Source organism: Rattus rattus, chromosome 16 (assembly GCF_011064425.1).
Source record: "Rattus rattus isolate New Zealand chromosome 16, Rrattus_CSIRO_v1, whole genome shotgun sequence".
NCBI classification, from domain to species: domain Eukaryota; kingdom Metazoa; phylum Chordata; class Mammalia; order Rodentia; family Muridae; genus Rattus; species Rattus rattus.
The window spans coordinates 7,884,520-7,895,958 of record NC_046169.1 but is presented as its reverse complement, the minus strand read 5'-3'; positions in this window follow the sequence as shown (position 1 = coordinate 7,895,958).

Below are 11,439 nucleotides of genomic sequence, written 5' to 3'. Positions count from 1 at the left end.
GAAGTTACCAGGCGCCTGCGTGTTGCCCTTTTTTACTAGGTGCGTTCTGCGGATGCCAGTGCCATCTTGTAATGGAGTATGTGAGGACAGCTCCTCATATATGTGAGGACAGCTCCTCACATCTCCCCCTTTTCTGTTTTTTTTTTAAGCAAACAGGACACCCAGATATAGGAGGGCGAAGACAGAGGTCATATCCTCGTACAAAGTTGGCGAACCTGTACAAGAGAGATACCCTTAGGCTGTTGTTGGGACCCAGGGCACTCCCGACCCGTTGCACTGCCATTTTTTTAGGGAGGGGAAAACCGGGGCAGAAACCCTCATGTAATATGACATGCCTTCCAGGGAGGCGTGTTGGTAGAACTTCCCTGTGCGATGCTAAGCTCGTCACCCCTCATGGGCTGCTCAAGCGGACACTCTAATCCTGTGCAATGAACCCGAGGTTCTAGGGTGCAAGTGCTGTGCAGCCCGGCGACCTGTTGCTTGAGCATGGTCAACCAGATATCGGCTGGCGCTCCTTGTTCAAGGGCTACAAGCACCTGGGCGATCACTACTTTGTCCTTTCTTGTTTGAGATCTCAATTTGCAAAGCAACCAGAGGAGTAACACTAACCCACAGCAGAGGATCATTCCAAAAAGTCCCACTCCCACCCATTCCTTGAAATAAGAGCCTGCTGAGGTGATCCAGGACGACAATCCCTCCATCAAAGACAGGTCCAGGCGGGTAGAATTTACTTGAATGATGGTCGCTCTCAGCTCCCGAAGTGTCTGTTCAAACTCCGAGGTCCAATTCTGTAACAGATGCTGTGAAAGACTCTTAGACAGATTAGCAGCTCGGGTAAATTTGTCATATTATATGGAGGTGACACAAAGGCCTGGGAGTTTTGCTCACAGCCAAGCTGGGCCAGTTGCCATAGAATGTCTAATTGCTCTCGGACCAGATCTATCGTTGGTTGACAAGCATAAAGGCCTCCCTATATCTGAGTATTGGCCGAGGCCTGTCTGTCCCGAGCCACAGAGACGGTGGCCGATAAATCATTGATAGTTTGGGTTGTCTGTACTGAATTTGACAAGGCCAATGCTGAGGCAGTAACCGAGGCAGCGACTGCTGTCGTAGCAATAATGCCAGCAATAATTGCAGAAGTACCAAAATCTCTTTTTCCTCTAAATAAGGTCATGGTCCCCGGGGCATCAACAGGGATCGGGATAAAGCGAGGCATGTGGGTAACTACTGCGATATTTTAGTCGCCATTTTCCTGATTTTTTCCTTATTACAAAAACTGGGGTGTTCCAAGGAGAAGTGGAGGGCTCCAAATGTCCCAATCTTAATTGTTCATCCACCAGTCCTGTAGCTGCCTGTAATTTCTCAGAGGTTAATGGCCATTGGGGAACTCACACCGTGTCCTCCGTCTTCCATGGTATGGGTCGTGCTGCCCCAATGGCGCCTAGGAAAAACCCAGGCCTTGTTTATGGGGGTTGGCGATCGGTTCAATGGGCATGAGACAACCCTGTTCTAATCGCCCTAGGCCTTTCCCTTCCTTATAGCCCATCCTTGACATCATGTGGGCCACTTGTGGGGGGTATTCATTAGATAAGGTCAGTCCCATGGTCTGCATAACATCCCTCCCCAAAGATTAACAGGCAGGGAAGTACATAAGGAATAAATTGTCCCTGTCGCCATCGGCAGTTGTCCAAGTTAGAGTGGCAGAGCTGATCATAGGGCATGACTGGTAGCCTAATCCTTGTAGTGAGTGAGAAGATTTTGTGGTAGGCCATGATTGAGGCCACCATTTTGAGGAAATTATACTTTTATCAGCCCCAGTATCCAGTATGCCTTCGAATTTCTTTCCATTAATTTCTAAGGTCAATTTTGGGCGGTTGTTAAGGTGAACCACCAAATATGCCGAATCATGACCAGTGGACCCCATGGGTCCCTTGGTATCCTGTATCGTGGCCTGGGAGCACGGAAGGAGTAATAACTGTGCTATTCTATCTCCTTTACTTATGGAAAAAACCCCATCGGGACTTGAACAAAGAATCTGAATATCAAGAGAGCTCTGAGCTTCAACAAAGCCTGGATGGACTATCTGTCCTTGTAGGGCGAGAGATCCTCTCCCAAGGACAAGGCCTATGGTTCCCAGGGGTAGAGGCCCCACAGTCTGAGCAGCAATTGGCTGAATGCCCATCTGGGGCATTAGAAAGAAGTCTGAGGCGGCACGCAGGTCCAATTTTGTGTCGCCTCTTGGGGGACCTCCTCTGCCGGGGTCATGGCCCTGTGAAAGTTCCCATATCTTTGAGGGCCCTGGGACCGGGGCCCTGCCCGTTTTTTGACATCTCATTAGGTCGAGTCTCCAAAGGAGGGAGTAGTTTGCCTTTAATGTCTCTCACTGATCGGCACTGGTCAGCCCTATGGTAGCCTTTGCCACATCGGACACAGAGGGTTTCAGACCCCCTGTCTCTTTTTGTCATCCTGCAGTCTCTTTTTAGATGGCCTGTTTTCCCACATTGAAAGCATGATCTTTTATCCGTCCCTTTAACGGGGTGTCGCTGGAACTGGAGAATGGCGGCCGCCAGGCCTGAGTTAGTAAGGGGCCCTCCAAGTTCCCTGCAAACTCTAAGCCAATCCTGTAGCCCTTTATTTCTTCAGGGGGCTACGGCTGTTCGCACTCTGGGTGGCTTGCTCAAAACGAGCTGTTCTATTAGTGGTGCTGCTTGTTCAGGATCGCCAAAGATTCGTCCTGCAGCCTCTGTCATTCTAGCTACAAAATCTGAGAAATTTTCCTGGGGTCCCTGAACGATTTTTGTAAGTTGATTATCAATCCCTCCTCTCCTGGACAGTGCCTTCCAGGCTCTAATAGCCGTGCTAGAGACCTGAGCATAGGCGCCCCAGTGGTAAGCAGACTGATCAGCTGCAAAGCGGCCCTGTCCTGTTAAGAGTTCGAAAGTCCATTCTTGTTGCTCAGGTATTAAGGCCGTAGCATTCGCTCTGGCTTGTGTTTGGGCTGCCTCATACCAGAGCGCTTTCCATTCCATGTATTGGCCCATGCTGGCAAGGGCTGCCTTAGCAATCATCTGCCAATCAGCTGGTGTCAATGCTGTCATGGCCAACCTGTCGAGTTGTGTTAGAGTAAAGTTGGCCGTGACTCCATACTTTCTAACTGATTCCGATAATTCCTTAATCTGATTATATTCAAAAGTCCTCCCTCCGAGTCTCAAAGATAGGAAATGTCATACTCAGCTTTCTTCTCACCCTCTCGGGACTAGTGAGAAGCGGCGTGAGCGTGTCTCATATGGAGGGGCGCCGTTGGTGGCGGCGCTAGAAAACTTCTATTACTTCCCCCTACATTCACCGGGGTTATATCTTTCCTCCTCATATTTCGCTGCTTCCTCATCTAGCTCAGCCTCCGCCTCTGAATCTAAGGTTTTTATTTTCAGAGCTTTCAGAACTGTCGAGGTTCAGCGCTTCTAGCTCTTTCACAGGGTACAGGCTGGCTCCCCCTCCTGGTTTATGTGTAGAGGAGGAAGTGCTGGAATCTGAAAATTTCAACGCTCCCTTGTCTGCGGACTTACCGGGAGGGCCTTTTTTCTTTCTTAGGACGTCCTTTTTCTTGCGCGCGCCCAACCTCTCACTACGTTCGGTTTCTGACATACTTTCCCGGACTACCTCGAGAGTGGCCTGTCCTTCTACTACTGCTGCCTTACACGTTTCATCCTTTAAACAATTCTTAACCAGCTTCCATATAGCTTTGGTCCCTAGGCGCAGATCCTCTTCCGCCAATTTTCTGTCAAGGTCTTTTCCAAGTTTGTTCCATGAGGCAATCGTAAACGAGCCTGAACAGGCAAACCAAGGTGCCACCCTCTCCACCTCCTTCACAAAGTTTTTAAGCGTTCCTCCTCCAATTTTGATGTCCCTCTGCTTTAACACTGTTTCCAAGGCTGTGACCACAGACTGTGAGGATCCCATGATGGGCCAGGAATGCCGGCGGCTTATCTACATCCGTCTGACAAGGCGTGAGGTGAAAGGGTAGAGACAGACACGCTGCTCTCTTATGTACGGGAGTCTTACACGCGCCTCCCCGGATGGTGCCACTTATCTACGTCGGCCTTATCGTGTCCTTGCTCCTCAACAGTCAAAATCGAAGGTAAAAGGGAGCTGCTCGAAGCTCACTTATATACGAGAGACTGAGACACGCCTTCAGCTGCTGTGATCGTCCTTTTAACAGCGAAAACGGTGAAAACAGAACATAAAGAGTAGGGTGGCTTCCAGGACAAATACTATAGCCTCAACAAATCCTTCCCAAGGTGGTGACAACCCCAGACCAAAGTCCAAGAGAGGGCTGCCTCTCCGAACGTACCTACCTGCAGTTCTGAATCCTCCTTGTCGCCAAGGGATCTCCGAAGGTGCTGACGATGGCGAGGTCTTTCCCGGGTTTTTGGCACCAGATGTCCCGCGCTACGTCTCGCCAGCAGGAACGACGTGGCACACACAGGATCCTTCTGCAGAAAAACCTTGAATCGTCTTGAGAGGAGAGCATAAACACAATGCGGAGATGCCGGTGAGAATAACCGTCCCTTATATAGGAAACTATCCTCGCCTAGGACGTGTCACTCTCTGACTGGTCGCTGCCAATTATGCCAGATGGCGTACCAAAAGCGTCGTGTCCCTTTGAGTAGGGGAAGTTACCAGGCGCCTGTGTATTGCCCTTTTTACTAGGTGCGTTCTGCCGGATGCCAGTGCCATCTTGGTAATGGAGTATGTGAGGACAGCTCCTCACATATGTGAGGACAGCTCCTCAGACAGCTCCTCACAATGCACAGGTTTTGCACCTGGTGTCAGTTGGCCAGTAATATGCTAATGAGGGGCGGTACCATGCTAGTGAGGTGATTCTTTCTCTGCCAATCCCTGGAGGACAAGTAGTGGGGTGATAGTGGGATGACAGTGGGGTGAGAGTGGGGTGACCCATGCCCCGCCAATCCCTGAAGGATTATTAGCATACTGTTGTGTATATAAGGCGAGTGCTCTTGCTGTTTGATGTCCCTCTGTCCCTGTTCAAGAGAGATGTACAGTAACGGCTTGTTCGCAGAAAAATCCTGTTGCCGAGTGTCGTTCTTGCTGGCGAGATGTTGGGCGTGCGGCAAAATATGATTGCTAAATTACAAGATTACAGAGTCTTGAAATTAATGGGTTGCTGGGAGTTGATAGTATAATAATTTATGGGTGGATTCTGGGAATGTGAGCAGAGTTCGGCAGCAGAGAGCCAGAGTGGTGACCACCTCTGGTACCAGAGAACAGTGAGAAGTTGCATGGCATGGTGTCCTAGAACTAGCCACTGCTGAGATGAATATACCTTGCTATGTCATATGGCTCAACAATGCCAGCTAGTGAGGGTTGTGGTATTTATAATATTCATCACAACATTATGTATCATTAGTTTTTATGTTATGCTCTCAACAAAACCATAGCCTATCTCCAGTCTCTAGGTTAGCTCCCAATAAGACCAGGGAGTAAAGTTCTAATGACCACCAATGCAGAGGAAAGCAGAGGATAAGAAGGTATGACTCCCAGCACTAGCCACTTGTGTTAAAGGCCACAGTGGCTTTCTAGTGAAATGCTTGCCCACACATCCCCTGCTTGCTCCTTAGTATAAATCCTGGCAGCAATAGATATTCAGGGATCTTCTCTCCACCAAATTCATCCTACATTTTAGTGGTGAGCTGAGGAGCTCAAGATAGCTAGAATAGAATAAAGAAGCTGCTGTGAGTGTCATCAGATCTGCTCCTGTGTGTTTTTTGAGGGGACCAAATACTTCTTGTCACTATATCTTGGTGTGTTGGCAGGCTAGTTCCCCATGACACACAGGACTATGGATCTGTGGGGTCTTGTAGCCAGCAAATCTAGTCTAAGGATTTGTGTTTTTATGTTTGTTACACTGTATTAAACTTCCTGGTTCTTGCCTGTTTGAGCACAGATTTGTCTGAGCTTTCTGTGAGATCTGCAGAGAGGAACAGAAGCAAGCTTGTGTAGGTAAATGTGGTCACTCTTCCAACCTTGCTGAGATAGTGTTTATTCATGTGATACCTGGTGTGTTGTGTTGCGATGGTAATGGTTCTAGATATGAGCCACGCTGAGGAATCTGTCTGAGTGTCAGAAACTTTGTGTGGTCTGAGCAGGTATTTGCTCAGTGGCACAGAAGCTTGTGATATGAGAAGGGACCAATTTATCTAAATATGAGAAGCTTTCTATGAGATCTTCAGAGTGGTACTAAAACTTGTGTAAAGATAAATGACTTATGTTGCCATGATATTTACTCTAAGTCTGAGCCATCCTGAGATATTGTATTTGTGTGGGATCTCCTGGCTTGTGTTGCCATGGGAACTTTTTCAGGTCTGAGTGAACATCTGTGCAGTCATGAGGGTTATCATGTGTGTGATCACCATTTTCTTGTTTGTTACTGTTAGTGCAGGCTGTATTTTTTTTTTTTTTTACTGCTGGCTGTCTCTGTTAATAGATTCTGTGTGGTGGCACATCAGTATTGTGCTCATGCCACCTTCAGGTTGATTCTTATTATTGTGGGTTGTATCCTTTTCTGCTCTTGGCTGTTTTTTTTCTAGTTGTGCCTTTCTCTATTTACCGATTTTGATTTTAAAATGTGCCACATCTTTGGAACAGGGCATTGATTTAGTTTCCATGGCTGATTGTGATTAGGCCAATGTTACTGGTAACTGTGGCCATGGTGGAGCCAGGAGTCATCTTTTGTCTCAATTTGGGAGGGAACCAAGGCATCCACCCATTTGGAAACAAGGCCTTGATTTTTTTTTACCCAATGCAATTGGCAGTGAGGGATAGATATACCTGCGAACTTTGAGTATGCTAGGGCCTGGACATGTCCTGAGTCTAAGTCTAGTGGTTTCATTGTTGATATCAGGAACTGCTTTTGACTTCAGCACTGATGTCACCTGGTCGCCTGCCCAGCTGTTGCCATGGCAATGACCATACATTCCTAGCATACCTTTGGTTCAGCTCCCACCTTCAACTGCCAGCAAAAAAAAAAAAAGCTATCTCTTTTCAAACAAAAGGCAGACCATTCTTGTCCCCTCTCTCTTGTCTTTCTCTCTCTTCTCTTTTTGCTTTCTCCCTCTTCTTCTCTCTTACCCCCCATCCATCTTGTCTTCACCATTCCAATAAACCTCCTTCACTTGAGAACATGTTGTACTGGTATGGTTTGTCCAGACCTGAGCCACGATTTCTCTCCCTACACTGGTGGTCTATACTTGGAATAGACTTCCCCATGACTGACAGCCTGGTGCCATGCACTGGCTGATAGTGGCCCTTCCCTTCCTCCCATGCACTGCTGCCATGTGCCACCCAAATTTGATCTCTGCCTCCATGTCTTCCAGTCTGCTGCTGTTTCTTCTAGGCCTCTGCTGCACTATTCAACCATCACCACCTGCTGGCCTCTATGGGACTCAGACTTCCCCACCATGAGTTGCTGCTGCAGTTGGCACACACAGACTTCTCCATTTCCTGCTACCACACTGCTAAAATCAGTTGGTCGATAATTTTTTCCCTCCAGTTGACAGGGAGGACCTCTAATTTCACAGACAGGGCCTGGTCAACCTTTATGAGTAGCCAGGTAGTCCTCCACAGCTAAGGTCGAGGATAAGAGTTTGACCATTGCATGAATATTCCCTTGAAAAGTGTTTCTCACTCCCTTTTCCCTCTAGGACCTTGCACCAGACTAGAAATTCCCAGGTCTGCATAGAGAAACTTTCTGGCAGATCTGTGACTTGCCATACATAGCCTCCAGGAATCTAAGTGACTACTCAGACATCTGGCCTGTCAGAGTGCAGTTATTGAACATTTCTCAATGGGACAAAAATACAAATAATTCAATAACTTTCCAATGGGTAATTCAAAATATGTCAACATATCTCCAGCGAACCCACTGGAACATTTCAAATCTCTGAAATTAATACGCTACTTCAGGACATCAAATCTGATACATCTTTGTAATAAGGTCTGGACTCAGTACCCATTAGACAATGACTCCAAATGGCCACTTAATGGCAAACTAGATTCTATAATCTTACGGGATCTTCATGCATACTGCCAGCAGTCTGGTAAATGGAAGGTGGTCCTTTATGTTTAAATATTCATCTATCTTCTCTACAACCCCTCCCTGTGCTCTTCCTGCAGCCCCACTCAACTTCTCTTAGCTATGAGGCACACACCAGATGACCATACAACCCTTGGTCCAGCTATCAAACCACCTCCCTTCTATAGCAGACCTGTTTCCACACCTCCAAAAACCTAAGCCTTTCCCTCAGTTTCTCTTTCTCACCAGGCTGTCCCAGAGCCTCCTTTTTTGACCTCTCCAGAACCCTATCCTCCTGCTGGGCAAGCTGCAGGACATTCCACTCACAGAGCATTGGCATCTATCTTAACTCATCCAGTCATCCGCTACAAGGACACTGCCAAACACCCCAGTTCTTAACTATCATGGACACCTAACCCAGCACCAGTCCTTCCTTTAAGGGAAGTTGCTGGTATAGATGGCCTTGCCATGTACATGTTACTTTTTCACTGAATGAACTTTCTTGGACAGAAAGCAGACTGGGTTCCTAGACCTCTAACACATTCCCCTTTATTAAAAAATTTAGTACATTACCCAATCTTATAGCTTGATTTTCCATGGTGTACATATGATCCTTAGTTTCCAAGGAACACAGGTGAGTTTGGAAGCAGGTGAGACTACATGCAGATGAGGTCCACCAAACAGATGGTGTTGCTGTAAAATTAAAATAAATTGTCTTTTATCCCACACTAGGTTGGCACCATAGTGCTCTACGTCATCTGTTAGATATCTTCATCTCAGTCTGCAAAGTGTTCACCCACTTTCTCCATCCCATATCACACTGCTGATGGCTACTCTCTGAGCCTAGCAACCATCTCTTTACCTGTCTAGTTCCCAAGGCAGATTGCCACCATGCCAGAAATATGCATCCCATTTCTGCGGCAGGCCAGTGACTCCAGCCACTACACACTCTCCTGAATTTAATTAAATCTCCACATGAAAGAACACACAACACAATAATATCTGATTCAATTGATAATATATAATTGCTCACCTAGACATACAAAGCCCTATACCCATCCATCCCTTAAGAATATTCATAACAACCTGTGTTCCTTTACCCACAACCCCTAGAGGAAGAACCAGGTCCTGCCATGGGGACACGACATAATATAGATGTTTCCTGATTCTACAGTGGCCATCCCCCACCCCTCATGGGCCTTTGGGTCTACAGATGCAACTGGGAATCAGGCTATGCAGTATAGGCATTTTCCACTTCTGACCTCTATAACTGGAAAGCTCCACATCCACCCTTCTCAGATGACACCAAGGGCCTCACTAATTTAATAAAGTCCATTGTTTTCACACACTAGCCTACTTGGGATGACTTCCAGCAGCTTTTACACCTTCTTTTTACCACCAAGGAGAAGGAATAATTTCCCTTGGGGCCAGGAAGAAAATCCAATGGGATAATGGGGCCCCAACCCAAAACACTGCTGATATAGATGAGTGATTCCCTCTCAGAAAGATTAACTGGGACTACAATGAGCCATCAGGTAAGAAGCACTTAAAAGTCTACTGCCAGGCTCTGCTGGCAGGTCTCAGGGGTTCAGCAAAGCGACCCACCAATCTCAGTAAGGTATGAGAGGTATGGCACGGCCTGGATGAGAGTCCTTCAGCCTTTCTAGAATGACTTATGGAAGCTTTCCACCAGTATACACCCTATGATCCCAGTGCTTAGGAATATAGGGCCACACTGATTATGACATTTATAGATCAGGTTGCAAGGGACATAAAGAAGGAACTCCAGAAACTAGAAAGCCCACAAGGTAAGTCCTTGAGAGAGTTACTAAAGGTATCTGTGAAGATTTACCAGAATAGGAAGACAGAAGAGGACAAGGAAGAGAGGAAAGAGAAATAAACAGAGTAAAGGGAAATGCAAAGAGAAAAATGCCAAGATAGGAACTTGAAAAATCCTAACTGTGGTGGCTAGAGAAAACAGGAAGGGACCTAGACCACTGCAACAATTGAGGAGACAGAGAGATCCACTTGAGAAAGATCAGCGTGCTTATTGCAAACAACATGGCCACTGGGCTAGAAATTGTCACAAGAAAAAGCTGGAATAGGGCACAAGAAAGTAGGAATATGGCTTACAGACCTGAACTCTGGGAGAAGAGAGTAACTAGGAGTGACTAGGAGGGAGAGGGCTCAGAGGCCCTCCCCAAACCCAGGATAACTCTGAAAATGGAGGGGAAACCCACCCAGGTTCTGGTGGACACAAGGGCAAAACACTCTGTCCTTCTCCAAGCAGAGGGGCCCCTCTCCAAGAAAAAATCTTGGGTCCAAGGAGCCACAGGGACTAAACAGTATTTATGGGCTACCCTATGATCTGTTGACCTAGGTGTGGGCCATGTATACCACTCTTTTATGGTCACACCTGTATGTCCTTACCTCCTCCTTGGTTGAGACCTACTTCCTAAAATGGGTGCTCATATCCACTATCTACTCCTTCCCAGAGGGCCCTAGCATTACAGATCCAAAGGGGTATCCTATACAATGGGTCAGAACCATAGGACTGGAAGATGAATATGAACTGTTTAAGAATACTAAGGAGACATCCCAAAACTTGGACTGATGGCTCCAAAAATACCACCAGACTTGGGTGGAGAGAGCAGGCATGGGGAAGAGCTAGTTCTACCCCATTCATGTAGAACTGAAGGCCATGGTACCCCATATCCATGCACCAGGACCACATGTCTCAGGAGAACAGGGAGGAGATATGGCCTCACACTAACAAGCTCATGGATTTGGGGATCTTGAGGAAATGTTGGTCACCATGGAACATGCCTCTCCTAAAAATCAAGAAAACTGGCACCCAAGACTATTGCCCGGTACAATATGTGTGGTTAACCAGTATACAGCCTAAATACACCCCATGGCACCTAATCTTTATACCCTGCTGATCTCATTACCACCTACCAAGACATTTGTGCATCTTAAATATGTCTTCTTGTGCCTAACATTGACTCCCCAAAGCCAGGAGTAGTTGCCTTTTGAATGGAAAGATACTGAGATGGGGATCACAGGACATCTCACCTGGACCAGGCTTCCCCAGGGCTTCAAGAACTCGCCAACCCTCTTTGATGAGGCACTACACAGTGACTTCACCATCTATTGTGAGTCTAACCCACAGGTGACCCTCCTGCAGTATGTAGAAGACCTTTTCACTGCAGTAGAGACTGAGGAATATGGTCTCAGGGGCACTAAGCAGCTGCTGATAGAACTGAGTGAATTGGGTTATTGAGCCCCAGCCATGAAAGCCCAAATCTGTCGATGTAGAGTATGCTACTTGAGATACTTGTTAGAGG